This window comes from Oratosquilla oratoria, chromosome 1, assembly GCF_046742065.1.
Source record: "Oratosquilla oratoria isolate Oo_2021 chromosome 1, ASM4674206v1, whole genome shotgun sequence".
Classification (NCBI taxonomy): domain Eukaryota; kingdom Metazoa; phylum Arthropoda; class Malacostraca; order Stomatopoda; family Squillidae; genus Oratosquilla; species Oratosquilla oratoria.
Genome location: NC_134777.1, coordinates 77,870,447 through 77,888,665, shown reverse-complemented (window position 1 = coordinate 77,888,665; position 18,219 = coordinate 77,870,447). Strand labels below are relative to the sequence as shown.

General features: G+C 39.0%; 1 non-coding gene across 1 annotated transcript; it reads right to left on the bottom strand.

The window, feature by feature from the left end:
• Window positions 1-1,621: 1,621 nt before the first annotated feature.
• On the bottom strand, window positions 1,622-1,693 carry TRNAP-UGG (transfer RNA proline (anticodon UGG)). Its single transcript has one exon. It is a non-coding gene; the product is annotated as a tRNA-Pro (tRNA).
• Window positions 1,694-18,219: the final 16,526 nt, after the last annotated feature.

The following is an 18,219-nucleotide window of genomic DNA, read 5'->3' as shown; positions in this document are numbered from 1 at the left end:
GAGCCACCAATCCCTCTCCAAGCCAAATTCTAAGGAGGGATACATCCCTTCCACCCCAACCCCAGGATCTAAATTCAGGGCTGCCGTTTCGAAGAATTTTGTACCAAAACGTATATAAATGGCGGCATGTGGCAACTGCGCGAGGATTTTTTTTTCTTCATATCGACGGACAGTTCAAATTTTTAGAAACTCAAGCTGTTGTTTAAAAATCATATAACTAGTTATCAAATAATAGATGGTACATCAAAACATATGACTTTTATTGGTAATTATGTTCCTAATCAAATATTGTACCCCAAAAGATACGGTATAGAAAAAATATATATACGCTAAAGTTTCAGCTTTCTTTTTGCAATAATAAAATATATATTTTTTTTTATATATTTTACTGAATATTTTAGGGCATGAGGGCCTTATATACCTTCAAGAATATATTGTAAATAAAACTAGAACCAACATTTTGTCAAAGTTTGACTAGTACTTGTCTTGCTATGAAACACCGTCATTTCTCTATATTCAAAGCGACAACAGGTGTTACGAAACTCCAAGATGAAGATATCTTTCAAAAGCCAAAAAACACCATTTCCTTCTTGAGCACCGGTATTTTAAATTACATTTAATAAAAAGTGATATACGCAATAATTTACACATAGACACAATAAAGGCTATATGCCAAATCTCAGAAGTTGTAAAGGAAAATGGAGCATGCTATAAATTTACACCATCAGACTCCATGCTCAACGCATATTAATTGTACAAATATGTTTTTTTATCATTGTTTTGTTATTTTTTCTGTTGACGTTTTATAATTGTTTCTCTGTTGTTATTGTATAGTTATATTTTGTGTTGTAGTTTTATAGTCATATCTCTATATTAAACTATAAAATGAACGCATTTAATTTCATTCTGCGACCCATACATAGAGAGAGAGAAAAAAACACAAAACAAATTACAATAGTACAAATTGATTAAAAATGCCGTCAAATGTTTTCCTTTACTGTAAAAATATAATCGGAAGCAAAGTGGTATTTATTCGACCTGTTCAGTTGCCACTTCGGCACACGCTCGAGGAAAATGTATGCCCCGGTATGGCAACACTCCCATTCTACACGGCAGTGTAGAAAACGCGGCAACTCTGGGTATATGTGTATTTACCCAATATACCTAATAATTTGATATATGTAGGTGTGTGTACATTTATATGTATATGTAGGATATTAAGTATGAAAAAATACTTGGAAATGTTTGTCAGTGATGCAGGAAATTCCTGATAAAAAAAATTCCGAAGGACATAAGAAATTTGTTCTTTTAATTTTATTATATATGATAAGTTATGTAAGTGGCCGTGATCACATCAGGTTAGTACATTCCATTGTGGTCGCGATAACTCAGATTCGAATCCTGGTCGCGGTAGGTCGAAATTTCATTGCAAAATATTTCAATACCGAAGTGACCAGTGTCTGTATTGATCTCTAAGAAGGCAACTTTATACACCAACGACGCCTTGCATTGCAAATTAATGCAAAAAATAATATTGTTACTATTAATAGCAGTGAGGAGAAATAATGAAAGTTCTTGGCCCGTATTAATAGCGGTAAGGAAAAATGATGTAAATAAAACAGGGCCCGTCCGGGATTTGAACCCGGGACCTCCTGCACCCAAAGCAGGAATCATACCCCTAGACCAACGGGCCTGTGCTATACTCTATAAGATTTACTTCAACTAAAATTTAATTATAGCATTGTAAAGACACGTTACACATTTGCAGTAATATTTGGATAGTAAACTGCTGAAATAGTTCATGCTTTTTTTTCTAGAACTGCTAGGTAGGGAAACTCCTCTCGTTTAGGTAACACGGTCTTGATAAACCCAATAGCGGTAACGATTTTTTCCCTTCTTCTTCTGTCATCTGCCAGGTGATTGGTGTGGATCTTTTTAATGCCGCAGTCTGATAGGAGAGAAGCAACCGCCACTTGTTATATCTGCTAATGTGAAAAAGCAGAGAATAATCAAAAGTTGACAGATCTTAGGTACGGTCCAGAGAACGAGTTGTACCTCGAAATGGATGTAGTTTGGGAATTGAAGACGAAGAGTGGGGAAGATGATCCTCTTTGATGTTTGTCACAGTGCTATAAACAGGTATCTATCACTGATCCATATATATGTGTATATATATATATATATATATGTATATATATGTATATATATATACATATATATATGTGTGTGTGTGTGTGTGTATTTACCTAGTTGTATTTACCTAGTTGTATTTTACGGGAAGGGGAGCTATGCTCGTGAGGGTCCCGTCTTCATATCTCATTTTATCTAAACTATTTTTAAATTCATGTATTGTTTTTGCACACACCACTTTCTCATCTACCTTGTTCCAACTGTCTATTACTCTGTGAGGAAAGCTGTTCTTTTTCAAATCTCTTCTATAGCTGTCTTTTTTTATTTTCTTTCCGTGTCCTCTTGTATTTCTATCATCCCATTTTATCAGATTCTCTCTATCAGTAATTTCTATGCCTTTCATGATTCTGTAAATAGCTATCAAATCTCCTCTCTCTCTTCTTTGCTCTAGTGTCTGTAGTTTAAGTTTTTGTAGTCTCTCTTCATATGATAGTTTTGAGAGTGTTGGTGCCAATTTTGTAATTGCTCTTTGTATTCTTTCAAGTTTTTTTATACATTTTTTTGTACTTGGTGACCATATCGTTGCTGCATATTCCAATCTTGGTCTTATCAGGGTGATTAGGATTTTCCTCACCATTTCTTCATCCAGGTATGTAAATGCCACTTTGATTGTTCTTATTAAATTATAAGTCTCTCCAAAAATCTTATTTATATGTTTCTCAGGTGACATATTATTCATAACAATGACTCCCAGGTCCTTCTCATTTTCTACTTTTTTTATTCCTTCTTCTCCCAAATTATATGATCCTGTTATTCTGTTTTTGCTTTTTCCAAATTCCATTATACTACACTTTTTTGTATTGAACTCCATCTCCCACTTCCTACTCCATTCTTGTACTTTATTTAGATCTCTCTGTAGTGATTCACAATCTTCTTCAGTTTTCACTCTTTTCAGTAGTTTTGCATCATCTGCAAAGAAGCTCATATAGCTTTCAATTCCTTCATTCATATCATTAATATATATAGCAAACATTATTGGGGCCAGAACTGTTCCCTGCGGGACACCGCTTATTACTTCATTCCATTTTGAGTGCTGATCTCTTATCACTACTCTCATTTTTCTTTCTTGCAAAAAGTCTTCCATCCAATTTAGCAATTTACCTTGTATTCCTCCTTCATATTCTAATTTCTTAAGCAACTTCTTATGTGGTACTTTGTCAAAAGCTTTTTTTAGGTCTAGAAATGCACAATCAGCCCATCCATCTCTTTCTTGTATTATATCTATTAGCCTTGAATAGAAACATATTAAATTGGTGACGCATGATCGTCCTTGTCTGAATCCAAATTGCCTTGAATTTAGTACGTTGTTTTTTTCCAAGTATTTTACCCATCTACTTTTGATAATTCTTTCACAAATTTTTGCTATTGTACTTGTTAGAGAGACTGGTCTATAGTTGGTAGGTTCTTCTTTATTTCCTCCTTTATATATAGGTACTATATTTGCTTTTTTCCAATCTTCTGGAACTTTTCCTTCTTTTAAGGAACTGCTTATTATGCTATGTATTTTGTCTGCCAGTTCATTCCTGCATTCTTTCAGAATCCAGTTTGCTATTTCATCTGGCCCATGCGATTTTCTGAAATCAAAATTACCCAAGTGTGTCAATATTTCATTCTTTGTTACTTCTATTTCTTCCATAGGGGGGACTTTTTCTTTGCACTCAATCTCTTCAGGTTGTATATTTTCCCTTGTAAACAATTTAAAATGTTTGTTCATAATTTCCGCCATTTCCATTTCCTCAGTGTATTCAACTCCTCCTTGTCTTAATTTCTCCAAGTCTTGTTTGTTTTTCAGTTTATTGTTTACAAATCTGTAGAATAGTTTTGGTTGATCTTTACACTTTTCTATAACATCTTTTTCATATTTTCTTTTTTCCTCTCTGCACTTTTGTACATATTCATTTCTATAACCAGTATATATTTTCAATTTTTCAGGTCTTCTGTCTTCTTTCCATCTGGTCCAGGCTTTGTCTCTTTTGTCTTTTAACTCCCTACAACTTTTGTTGTACCAGCATTTTACATATTCTTTTTCTTGTTTTTGTCTTGGGACATACTTTTCCACTCCTTTTTTGTAAATTTTTGTCAAAATATTCCATTTCTCTCCCACTGATGTTTCTTCTTTGTATATTTCTTCCCAGTTTTCTTGTTGGAAGAATTCTCTTATTTTATCAAAGTTTGTTTTTTCATACATCATTCTTCCTTTTCTATATTGTTCATTTCTTTTCATATATTTTTCTTCATTAAGTTCCAGTTCAATCAATATGTGGTCACTTTTACATATTGGTGTTTTATATTCAATCTTGTCCACTATTCTAGGTTCAGATGTAATTATTAATTCTAGCCTCGATGGTTCTTCTTCATTTCTATACCTAGTGTTCTCTTGTATCCATTGTGTCATTGAATGGTCAGTAATCATCTCAAGTAGAGCATTTCCCCATGAGTCATCACCACTCTTTACTGTCATTTCTTCCCAGCAGATTTCTTTGCAATTAAAGTCGCCCATCATAACTATTCTTCCTCCGTCTTCCATTATTTTAGTTAATGCTATCTTTGTGTCCTCTAACATACTTTTATGTTCACTCTCCTCCCATGAGGCTGTTTTCGGAGGCACATAATTGATCACAAATTTTCTGCTCTTCTTATCTCGGTCTTCCACTTCTATCATAATCATCTCTACTGTATTCTTTCCATATATGACACCTTTCACGTTTATATCCTTCTTAGTCAGGAACATCACTCCACCCCCTTGTTTTTTCTCTCTGTTTCTAATCCAATAATTGTATGCATCATGTCCTACACTGTTGGGTGGTAGTGGGCCTTTTAATTTTGTTTCTACAATTCCCATTATGTCCGGTTCTTTTTCTTTCAAATAATCATTCAGTTCATTCAATCCTGTTATCAATCCATCTATATTTGTGTAAGACGCTCTTAGTTTTCTGCCACTTCCATTGTGTTCTCTGTTTCCCTTATGTTTTTCTTTAGTATGTCGAACTGCCTTATTTTCATGTTCACTACTCTCCAATAGAATCTCTCTTTCTCTGACTCCGTTCTTTCCTCGTTTTTTGCCTTAGCTTCAAGTCTTTTCTGCTTTTCTGCTTCTCTTTCCTCCTTATTCATTTCTCTTTTTATCCATACCTTTTTATATTGATCATTTGTTGCTAGTTTCCCTGTTTTGGATAGAATTTTCTCTGCCGTTGTTTGTGACCTGAATTTAATCTTAATTGGTCTGGTCTTATCTGTACTATATTTTCCGAGTCTAAATTTTTCCTCAATTTCCTTTATAATTTCTGGTTCATCTTCCTGGACTAATTTTAATAAACTGCTTACTCTTTCATTTTCCTCCTTGATTCTTGAGGTTCTATCTGGGTTATGTTTCTCTTCCATTCCTAATATAATTATACATTTCTTTTTGTCAGCTAATTCTCTTACTATATTCTCCTTCTGTCTCATCACTTTAATAACTGAGTCTTCATTATGTTCTTTCAATTGCTGTTTGACTATGTCAGTGAATGAAACCTTATTCCCTTCTTGGGTTGTTCTCCAATTTTTAGCTTCTGTAGCTATTTTCTCTCTGTTTTCATTACTATTCTTCTTCAATTTCTCATTCTCCTCCTTTACATTTCCTAACTGTCTTTTTAGGTCCTCTATTTCTTCAGTTAAGTTTCTGTTTGCCTTCTCTAGTTGTTCCAACCTTTCAATTCTCTGGAAAATGGAATCAACATTACCTAACTTACGTTCCAAGTCCTCGATCACCTTATCAACTCTCTCCTCTAGTCTTATCAGTCGGGGGGGGGTTGTGTCCCCCCCACCCTCTTTAAATCCCTGGAACATATTCTCGTCACTTTCTACTGTATTGCTCCTCTCTATACTTCTAATCTTTACAATTTTATTAGACATTTCATCCTCACTCAGCCTTTTGTTTACCTTTCGTTTGTCTGGCTGGGCCAAGTCTACTCCCTCCTCATTTCCTTCCATTTCCCTCAGTAATCCCTCCCCTTTTCCTCTTTCCCTACTTTCCCACTACTCCACGAGCAATTTCCCCCCCACCCTGTAAAAACACTAGGCACTTCTCTTTGCGTTGGGATCCACAGACTTCAGTTTTCTTCAGAACGTCATCCAAGCCGTCCATTCGCTGAAGTGTGTGTGTGTGTGTGTGTGTACAACACTGAATGGGTCTCAGTGATTAGAGATGCATTTTAACAACTACAATGCACTTTAATTATAAGAATTAAAGTGCATTGTGGTTGTTAAAATGTGTGTATACACACACACACACACACACACACACACATATATATATATATACATATATATATATATATATATATATATATATATATATATTGTGGGGAAAGAGCATGAATGAATGTTGCATAGTGCGCCTGGATGGTTAGTATGGACGTGACGTGATTTGTAACGTGATTGATGCGTGATTCGGAGAGGAAGCAAGGGGTATGTAGCGAGGGTATGCGTGGGGGGACGCCAGGGGAGGTCCCGGCGTCGCCCGTCAAACCCCGGATAGCGTTAGTAGAGCCAAGATCTAAGGATATAAGGTCTAACCACTTCCGACCGAATTTCGAGGGAGTTGGCGCAGCGGGCCCGTGGACGTCACCTGGCTGTTCAAAGTGGGGTTGGCGGGTCCTATATCTGTCAGTTTAAGTTGGTCCGTCGTTCGAGAATGTCGTTGTTTTCGCTCGCACCGCTCCACGCAATTAGTTATATTCTGACAAATATTATATGAAATATATATATATATATATAAATATATATAAAATATTATAGTTCCTGTCTATATATATGAATATATAATATATATGATATATAATATATATATATATAATATATAAAATATTATAGTTCCTGTCTTCCTTGGCGTTTCACAGTTTTCTTCAGTGTTTCACAAAGAGAAAACGGACCCAGCCTAATGACGTCAGAAGCTGCGCACAATAATTTAAACGGTCTGACCTGTATATTTAGACCTTGAGTAGAGCTAGCCTCCCGGAGCTAAACACACTTGGAAAATCCTCATATTCGTTAGTTAGAATAAAATCAAGAAAGTGACATTACTTCCTTTTCCCTGACCCGGACAAGTGTATAATTTTTACCATCGAGACTCGTGGATTCCGGATCACAGCCCATGTGAAATATAATTGGTGAGTGTAATAAGTAGTTGTTGCAGATTCGTAACAATTGGTGTCAGGAGTGGGATGATGTTGAAGTGATAAATGATTTGATATCGAAGTGATAAGTGACTTGATATCGAAATGATAAGTGATTTGATATTGAAGTGATAAGTGACTCAAGTGATCATGGATGCCACCGGTGATGGTAAAGACAGAGAAATTGAGGGAAGGCAGGAGGCGAGTGTTATGGCGTCGAGTGAATGTGAGGATGACACGGTGTTGCACCGTTAGGTTACAGAACACGTTCCTCAGTCAATGTTGCTCTTGGCACAACGCTCATTGGCCGAGATGTTGAAACACCAACAACAGGTCATGGCAGATATGCTTGCGATCCAAATGGATCAGCAAAAACAGGTCATGACTGAAGTGAAAGAGGAACTGAGGGCTGTTATGGGGGAGAACATGGGATCGTTAGAAACACGTGCTAACAAGTATACCGACGACATGTACCACCGTGTGAAAGAGAAGGTTAAGGAAGAGGTAGTGGTGATGAAGGAAGAGGTGGTGGCAGTGAAGGAAGAGGTCAAGGAGGAGGTGAAAGCGATAGAAGAGAGGTACCGTGAGCACATGCAGACGTGTCTTGACAAGGTATCGACACTTGAGGCGGTTTTATTGAGACAGGAGAATGGGGAGTTTGAGGCAAATCTCGATACCGTGACAGGTGCAATTTTGCTGAGCGTCGTGTAGAGGGAGCTTCGTCCCTACCTGCGTTGCAAGCGGTGAGCACAATCACCCCAGTGACCCCACCACCCTCACCTCCTCGTAGCCTCTCGCCGCCACCGGCATCTCTACGGCCGAGGAACGACTGTTGCCACGTGAACCCAGAAGACGACCTCACAGGGAGACGTTTGGGGAGTCGTTTAGTTGAACTACAACCCCGGGAGGCCTGTGGAGGTGGTGAGGTCATGCGGTACGAGAAGGAGAGGAAGGTGATTGAATATGACGGGAAGGTGTCTTGGGACGCGTACCAAGCACAGTACGATTTGTTTGCAGCTCGTCAAAATTTGTCACAGAAAGAGAAGGCCTTTCAGCTGGTGAGTGTGCGTTGGAAGTGCTGGAGCACTTAACCCCCGCGTAACTGCGATGTTATGACAGTGTGGCTGGGGCTCTCCGGCGTCGCTTCGGCAGGAGGCGGCAAACGGAGGTGTTCCAGGCTCAACTGAAGACGAGGAGGCGAGGGAAGGACGAGGCCCTTCCCTTACTAGCGCAGGACGTGGAGGCGCTAGTGAGGGGCGCTTACCCCATGGCCACGGAGGACACCGTGGATATGTTGGCCTAGGACTGCTTCGTGGACGCCCTTCAAGACCGGCAGTTACAGATACACGTTAAGCAGGGCTGCGCCCAAGAACGTGCGAGAGTCTTTGGCAAGGGCAGCGGAATTTGAAGCCTTTCTCATGAGCGTGAGCCCTGCTGCTCACCCACCTCCCAGCGACCCGTCGGGGTGGAAGCGTCGCCCGAGCCGTGCGCAGGCAAGTGGCAAGGCATACCTGGTGGAAAGAGCTTCAAGCCTTTCAAAGGGTCATGCTTCAACTGTGGTCAGGTAGGTCACAAAAAAGCACTACTGCAAGAGGAGGGCACGGTCGCTGGAGGACGGAATGCGACCGGTGTTCGAGCCCTGTTGCTGGAGTTGTGGAATACGAGGGCACAGTTCCTCTGAGTGCCGCCAGCCCAAGGGGGTGACGCCGTCGGCGGGAAACTTGAAGCAGCTGGGGGCCGGGGCACCTTCCCAGCAGAACACTCGGGCTCCCCAAACCGTCTAAGGTGTCGTCAGGTGGCGGCGTCCGACGCCATCAAGGTGGCGGCGTCCGACGCCATCAAGGTGGCGGGGAGTATCAATGGACGCCAAGTGGAGATGGTAGATACGGCGGCAGAGAGGACCTTCGTACGAGAGGGAGTCCTACCGGGACGTGGTGTGAAGTGCGTGGGTCAGCAACTGTGCGGAGTTACAGGAGACTGTGTACCGGTGAAGGGACCGGTGTGAGTGAATCTGGCCGTAGGCAGGGTGACTGAATGCTTGCCTGTACTTGTGGTGGAGATGGAAGATGAATGCCTGTTGGGGTTGGATTTCCTTAATCTCGTGGGGGCGTGTGTTGATCTCCAGGAGGGTAGGATGTCAGTAAGAGGCTGTGAAGTGCCTTTGAATCCTAATGGAGAGCTCGCCACGAAGGATGAGGTAAGGGAACCCAGAGGGCAGAGATCCCAGGCCGTCAAGTCACCCAGCCAAGGTAAAGCGCGGAAGGGAAGAGTGGCCCGCACCTCTGCTACTACGGCTTTGCACCGCACCGCATCCACCACTATCACCACCGCTAACAGCAATATGGGGCCATCGAAGGAGGAAAAGAAACAGAAGGACCGACCAGAGGGCCTTCCTGAGTACTTGGAAGACTTGACGAAGAGAAGTATCACGCAGCTGACAGATGAGCAGGCGAGTAGAGTGAAGGCATTACTTGCACAGTACCGTGACGTGTTCAGCAGTGGAGACATGGACTTGGGTCGCACGTCATTGGTTCAACACAGCATCTATACCAGAGATAGTCCTCCCATCAAGCAGGCGACTCGTCGGGTCCCACCAGCGGAGAGAGAAGAAATGGAAAAGCTTGTCCGAGAGTTGGCAGCAACGGGAGTGATTGAGCGGTCAGACAGCCCGTGGTGCTCGCCGGTAGTCCTAGTGACGAAGAAGGATGGAAGCCGGAGGTTTTGCGTAGATTACCGGGCGCTGAACGCCGTCACTGTCCCTGATGCCCCCCTGCATCGACGAGACTCTAGACCAGTGGTTCTTAACCTTTTTTCTCCAATTCCCCACTTTTTAGTGAGCCAACTCTCCATTTCCCACCACAGCATCGGTCTTTGACAAATTCGATTTTAACCCATGCAGTGTTTAGTACGTAAATATAGTGTTGTCACTTTTACCCAAACATGACTTACAATACCTCATATATTGGTTGTTTTTGTTATTAAAATAGTCTGTAAATGGTTGTGATTTGTAAAGTAAGTCAACATTTGGATGTAATGTATTAAATTTTGAAGCACTATTTGTGGGTGGAAACAAATTCACGAAATGTGACAACAAGAAGACACCAGAAACAAACAAAAAGAAACAAAAACACATCGATTAAAAAAAAAAAAAAAAAAAAAAAACAGTGGTTCTTCTGTCCAACCGGTCATTCCCCACTTGGCAACTCCGCCATTCCCCACCAGTGGGAATTCCCCACAGGTAAGAACCACTGCTCTAGACGCTCTCAGTGGGGTCCAGTGGTTCTCCACGCTGGACTTAAAGTCTATCATCAAGTCGGGATGACGCCTGAGGATAAAAAGAAGGCAGCCTTCTCGATTGGGCAAGGCCTGTGGCACTGGAACGTGGTGCCCTTTGTAACGTGTCATTGATGCGTGATTCGGAGATGAAGCAAGGGTTATATAGCGAGGGTATGCGTGGGGGGACGCCAGTGGGGGTCCCGGCGTCACCCGCCATACCCCGAATCAGGGATGCAATTTTGTGGGAATTTTCCACAAATTTGTGGGAGAAATTTGCTCACATGGGATGTTTTGTGGGAGGACTTTAACACCTCAATATCTGTGGGAGTTTTTGTATATATTTTGCATTTTTGTTGGAGGTCTCATGGGAATTTTTATTTTTGTGGAATTTTATGGGATATCAAGTAAATGTTGAAATAATAGTAATAATAATAGTGCAAAAGTACATACACAGCTAAATAAGGCAAGACACCCCGTCAATTTTCAAATATGTATCAGCCAAGTATCAACAGAAACGGTTATAACTGGCCCGGGCCTGGCAGTGGGGGTGGGGTGGCATTGGTGTTCTTATAAATTTGTATTCCGTAAGCAGTGTTGCCACTCCTTGTGTTTTCCTTGTAGATCTAGTGTTGTTGTTTTTTTCTTTGATCTTGGAGTCTTGTATTTTTTTTCTGAAAACACCACAAATATTGTAGTTTTTCATTAACCAAGATATAAATGTGACAAGTGCCCTAAATTTGTAGATAAATAGGCACTGGTAAAGAAATTAAGACTACCTAATACCGATATATTCTAGCTAAGTCTACCCTAATACGAAAAGCATCATATTTAATCTTTATTGCTTAATGTCTAGTTATATGGTGTATGTATACGTGAACCTGTAGAGGTAAAGAAGGAGAACGTTTTGCACGTCTCACGGGACCGCAAGCGTGATTTCACATAGAACGTGTGAGAGCGGACAGTGGAGAGTAGGACCAACGTACAGAACGAATTACGAAATTTGAATTGAGTGCGCAGCAAGACTCGGACGTACCAAACGTAGACCTTAAGTGACGACAAACAGTTTACATAAAGTAGGTGGACAGGAACAATTAATTGTCAGGACAGTAAGTCTAGTCCACAGGATTGGTTTTCGTCAACATCCCGGACTCGGAGTTTACTGAACTGCGTGATTTCACATAGAACATGTGAGAGCGGACAGGGGAGAGTAGGACCAACGTACAGAACGAATTACGAAATTTGAATTGAGTGCGCAGTAAGACTCGGACGTACCAAACGTAGACCTGAAGATAGCGGTGATAGACTTGAAAAAAAAAAAAAAAAAAAGTTTGGAAGGTGTTGTGACAAATTCGAAAGTCCGTTAGTTCGACTTCGATCACAGCAGTCCACTCGGACGATCCCACGATAGACTAGTCCTACTATTATCTATTCTACCAAGAATGAGTACACTTTGATGAGAAATACATGCAACGATCTCGTTCTGCATGGGAGAATGATCAGAGATAGGTAAGAATTTGAGAGATAGGTTTCTGTAACATTTTAAACTTTGCCCATGAAGCCAGTATTATTGTATGCAATCAGTCTTGCGGGTATTTTTATGAATGGTGTACTTAATCTTGAGCAATGGCCATAATCATGTTTGGAAAGCAGTGTTGCATTTTGGACAGAGGTATATGAAAAACTAGATTCTGCAGGTAACCGGAAGTTCCCCAATATTTCTGTCTTCGCCTTGGCATTAATGTCTTTGCCTTTCTCAAATGCAAATGTGGAAAGGGTATTTTCGGTTTTGAACATCGTGCACTCAAAAGGAACAAATTTAGTGTACAATCTGTTGAGCCTATTTTGCAAATTAGGTATGGCTTGTCTCTTCAGGGTTCATCTTGTATTGACTTTATTCCCACTGAAGACATGTTAAAGAACTTTTTTGCTAAGGCTGAAGAAAAAAAAAATCAAGACATTGTTTTGGAAGTAGACTTACTTACTTCTTACTTCAGCTCCCAGTAGTAGGCGTTATGCCTGTCAGTGGTCCCAGCATGTTCCTCCATTTGGCTCTATCATGGAAGGCCCCTTCCTCCTTCAGAGTTTCGCTGTTGGGCAAGTCATGTCTGCTGAGGGCTTCTTCAACATTTTCTTTCCATCTCTTTCTCGGTCTTCCTCTTGGCCTTCTTCCATCCGGCTTCCACTCCCAGCATCCCCTTGCAATTCTTTCTTCATCCATTCTTTCTAAATGTCCTAACCATCTTAACTGGGCAGCATCTATTTTGCTTAGCATGGAACAGACGCCAATGCTTTTCCTTATGTCTTCATTTTTTAATTTATCTCTCCTCGTCTTTCCAACTATGGCTCTTAATGGTCTCATTTCCGCTGCCTGAATCCTGCTTATGTCTACTTTTGTCATTACCCAACTTTCTGAGCCCTATGTTAGGGTAGGAGACAAGACAGTATTGAAAATTATTCTTTTCACTTCTAAAGGTACATGTTTTTCTTTCTGAAACATCTCTCTTATTTCCACCCTTTTGGAAGTAGACATAGAATGAAATTGTATTTTGATTTTTTTTTATTCATTTCAATGCAGTTTTAGAAGAAATAATTAAAACTTAATTTCAATGTAAAAGACAATACTTTATTTTTATTCTGAATTATATCTTTCATACAAAAGTCAACTCTAAGTTACTGTAACTTCCAACCTATCATGTTTAAACTGCTTACCATTATTTGTGTGTAGAATTTTATTAAATATATGTTGCAATGAACTTATTTGTGTAATAATTCCTTCTTTTTTTGTGGGAAAAAATGTGGGAATTCAGATTTCCTTGTGGGAAAAAACTCACATTTGTGGGAATTGGCATAGATCACAGTGGCAGCACTGCTTCGGATAGCGTTAGTAGAGCTAGCCACCCGGAGCAAAATGCACGTGCAAAATCCGCATATTCGTTAGTTAGACTAAAATCAAGAAAAAGACAGTACTTCCTTTTCCCTGACCCGGACAAGTGCATATTTTTTACCATCGAGACTCGTGGATTCCGGATCACGGCCCATGTGAAATATAATTGGTGAGTGTAATAAGTAGTTGTTGCAGATTGGTAACAATATGAATATATACTGTACAGGGACGCACCCAGGAATTTTTTTCGGGGGTGGGGTTGCATGAAAATGGAAAATGAGGCGAGGGAAAAATTAATATAAGTCACTTTTATTTACTTTTGTGCATTTGAAAAAACAACAAACATTTGAAAACAAACCAAACCTCATGAATAATTGCAAATATGTTCATGGTTATTATAGTGACTGCATTAATAATATAATTTATTACGAAATAAAATAGCATTGGTTTGATCTGGTTTAACTCAATAAGTCACCGTTTTATAAGAAAACAAAGTGGAATAGAATTAGTGAATACTAACCAGAATGTAATTAGAAAGTACACTGTTATGCTTGTGTCTGAATTACATTAATACGTACAACAATTTATTTTGTTTAGTATGTATAAGTGAATATTGCGTAACGAAAATAACTACACATTTTTTATCTAAAAAAATACGTTAGTAAAAAACTGCAAATAAACTAGAAACATTTGAAATCGGACTAGAATGGTTAATGCAATACATTATTATTAACAAAAAATTTCAAGTGGAAAATGTAATTAACGTTTACTTACAACTACATCGATGTTAGCATGCCGCTGCCTCATAAAGTTTGATGCACATTTTCTTAATGCGAGCTTTTAAAGCAAGTTCAGCAATGATTTCTTCTTCATAGGGCACCTTATTCCTGTGAATATTCACTAGTGCCTGACCCGACAATCTTTCTTCGTGCTTGTTGATCTGAGGTATGTTTTTAATTTTCTCGGACAGCTGAAACTACGTTCATCTGATGCTTATGTGACTGGAAGAGTACATAGAATCTTAATGATCTGGATAAAACACACCAAGGCTTTCAAGTGCCAGAATTTCTGAGCATGTTGCTGGGATTCTCTCATTACTCCTGCAACTCACACTTTCTGTGTTCCATTTATGGCACCATCTTTCAATTTCCCCATGCAGGTCTGCCTGCGTTCCAGGCAGATCTTTATAGCACTCAGCAGCTTCTTTTCACCAATTGATCAAATATGGTTTTGTTAATATACTTTGGAATAAGATATTGCAGAGGTAGAGCTGTCTGGGTGTGAGTGCCGAATCGTCTTTGTACTTGCTGTATGGCAAGAAAACTGAATCCTAAAGTAGGATTCAGGTTCGTGTATTTCTAGATTTGACCTCTTGGTTTGCTTTGTACACTGCCGTGGCACTTGTATTTGTTCACCCAACAGATTTTCAGCTTCCACGAAAATGAAATGGAAGTCCTCAGCATTAGCTTGGATGGATGTGCCCCCAGGAGGTTATTAACTTCTTTGGCACATTGAATTATGTGGAGTTTGGGATTTTTGAACAGTACTGACATTGGCAGTAGTAGATTAGCAAAGCGCTCACATACACAGAGAGCCGCTACAAATTGATGTGCTGTCTTGGCAGCTAGCATTTTTGAAGCCTTTGATGATGCTGTGTTTCTGTTCAAACACTTTGGTGTCAAATTCTCTCATCCTCTTGAGTCTTGACACTGGCGCCCATGAAGTTCGTGGTTTCCTTAACTGTTCCCACACAGTTATTGACATATTGCACCTTTGCAGCTTGACACACTACCTGACTGAAGACATGACTGCTGCAGTAGGTGAAAATTGCCTTTTTGTAGATTTGTCTAATGTGTGCTTGAGCATGTTTGTATCTCCCTTCATTGCTGCACTTCCATTGTACGCCTGACCTCTCAGAAGGCTAAGATCCAAACCATATTCCTTAAGTTTGGAAACAATTAGCCCTGCTATTGTTTTGCCAGTTCCATCAGTGGCCTCCTCAAATTTTAGGAAGTCCTCATGGATATTTACCTTCATGTCTACATATCTTACCAGAAGGGCTAGTTGATTTTTTACAGAGGCTAAGGAGCAGCTCCACTCTCTCCAAAATCTTCTGATCTACGGCCCCAACATTGGATGCAGTTTCATATCAAGCCCAGGACTGACTATATATATATATATATATATATATATATATATATATATATATATATATATATATATATATATATATATATATATATATATATATATATTGCAGTAATTCACAAGGTACATGTGAAAATAATTTGTAGAAAAAAACACTGGAAAATCAGAAGCTTAGTCCAAACATTTTTGTCTATTTAAGACATTATCAAGGAATAATGTCTTAAATAGACAAAAACATTCAGACTAAGTTTCTTATTTCCCAGTGTTTTTTCTGCATATATATATGTATATATATATATATATATATATGTATATATATATGTATATATATATATATATGTATATATATATATGTATATATATATATGTATATATGTATATGTATATATATGTATATGTATATATATATACACACACACACACACACACTTCAACGAATGGACGGCTTAGAAGACGTTCTGAAGAAAAGTGAAGTCTGTGGATCCCAACGCAAAGAGAAGTGCCTAGTGTTTTTGCAGGGTGGGGGGGAAATTGCTCGTGGAGTAGTGGGAACGTAGGGAAAGAGGAAAAGGGGAGGGATTACTGAGGGAAATGGAAGGAAATGAGGAGGGAGTAGACTTTGACCAGCCAGACAAGCGGAAGGTAAACAAAAGACTTAGCGAGGATCAAATGTCTAATAAAAATGTAAAGATTAGAAGTATAGAGAGGAGCAATACAGAAGAAAGTGACGAGAATATGTTCCAGGGATTTAAAGAGGGTGGGGGGGACACAAGCCCCCCCCCCCCCCCCCCCCGACTGATAAGACTAGAGGAGAGATATGATAAGGTGATCGAGGACTTGGAGCGTAAGTTAGGTAACGTAGACTCCATTTTTCAAAGAATTGAAAGGTTGGAACAACTAGAGAAGGCTAACAGAAACTTAACTGAAGAAATAGAGGACCTAAAAAGACAGTTAGGAAATGTAAAGGAGGAGAATGAGAAATTGAAGAAGAATAGTAATGAAAACAGAGAGAAACTAGCTACAGAAGCTAAAAATTGGAGAATAACTCAAGAAGGGAATAAGGTTTCATTCACTGACATAGTCAAACAGCAATTGAAAGAACATAATGAAGACTCAGTTATTAAAGTGATGAGACAGAAGGAGAATATAGTAAGAGAATTAGCTGACAAAAAGAAATGTATAATTATATTAGGAATGGAAGAGAAACATAACCCAGATAGAACTGCAAGAATCAAGGAGGAAAATGAAAGAGTAAGCAGTTTATTAAAATTAGTCCAGGAAGATGAACCAGAAATTATAAAGGAAATTGAGGAAAAATTCAGACTCGGAAAATATAGTACAGATAAGACCAGACCAATTAAGATTAAATTCAGGTCACAAACAACAGCAGAGAAAATTCTATCCAAGACAGGGAAACTAGCAACAAATGATCAATATAAAAAGGTATGGATAAAAAGAGAAATGAATAAGGAGGAAAGAGAGGCAGAAAAGCAGAAAAGAATTGAAGCTAAGGCAAAAAACGAGGAAAGAACGGAGTCAGAGAAAGAGAGATTCTATTGGAGAGTAGTGAACATGAAAATAAAGCAGTTCGACATACTAAAGAAAAACATAAGGGAAACAGAGAATACAATGGAAGTGGCAGAAAACTAAGAGTGTCTTACACAAATATAGATGGATTGATAACAGGATTGAATGAACTGAATGATTATTTGAAAGAAAAAGAACCGGACATAATGGGAATTGTAGAAACAAAATTAAAAGGCCCACTACCACCCAACAGTGTAGGACATGATACATACAATTATTGGATTAGAAACAGAGAGAAAAAACAAGGGGGTGGAGTTATGTTCCTGACTAAGAAGGATATAAACGTGAAAGGTGTCATATATGGAAAGAATACAGTAGAGATGATTATGATAGAAGTGGAAGACCGAGATAAGAAGAGCAGAAAATTTGTGATCAATTATGTGCCTCCGAAAACAGCCTCATGGGAGGAGAGTGAACATAAAAGTATGTTAGAGGACACAAAGATAGCATTAACTAAAATAATGGAAGACGGAGGAAGAATAGTTATGATGGGCGACTTTAATTGCAAAGAAATCTGCTGGGAAGAAATGACAGTAAAGAGTGGTGATGACTCATGGGGAAATGCTCTACTTGAGATGATTACTGACCATTCAATGACACAATGGATACAAGAGAACACTAGGTATAGAAATGAAGAAGAACCATCGAGGCTAGACTTAATAATTACATCTGAACCTAGAATAGTGGACAAGATTGAATATAAAACACCAATAGGTAAAAGTGACCACATATTGATTGAACTGGAACTTAATGAAGAAAAATATATGAAAAGAAATGAACAATATAGAAAAGGAAGAATGATGTATGAAAAAACAAACTTTGATAAAATAAGAGAATTCTTCCAACAAGAAAACTGGGAAGAAATATACAAAGAAGAAACAACAGTGGAAGAGAAATGGAATATTTTGACAAAAATTTACAAAAAAGGAGTGGAAAAGTATGTCCCAAGACAAAAACAAGAAAAAGAATATGTAAAAT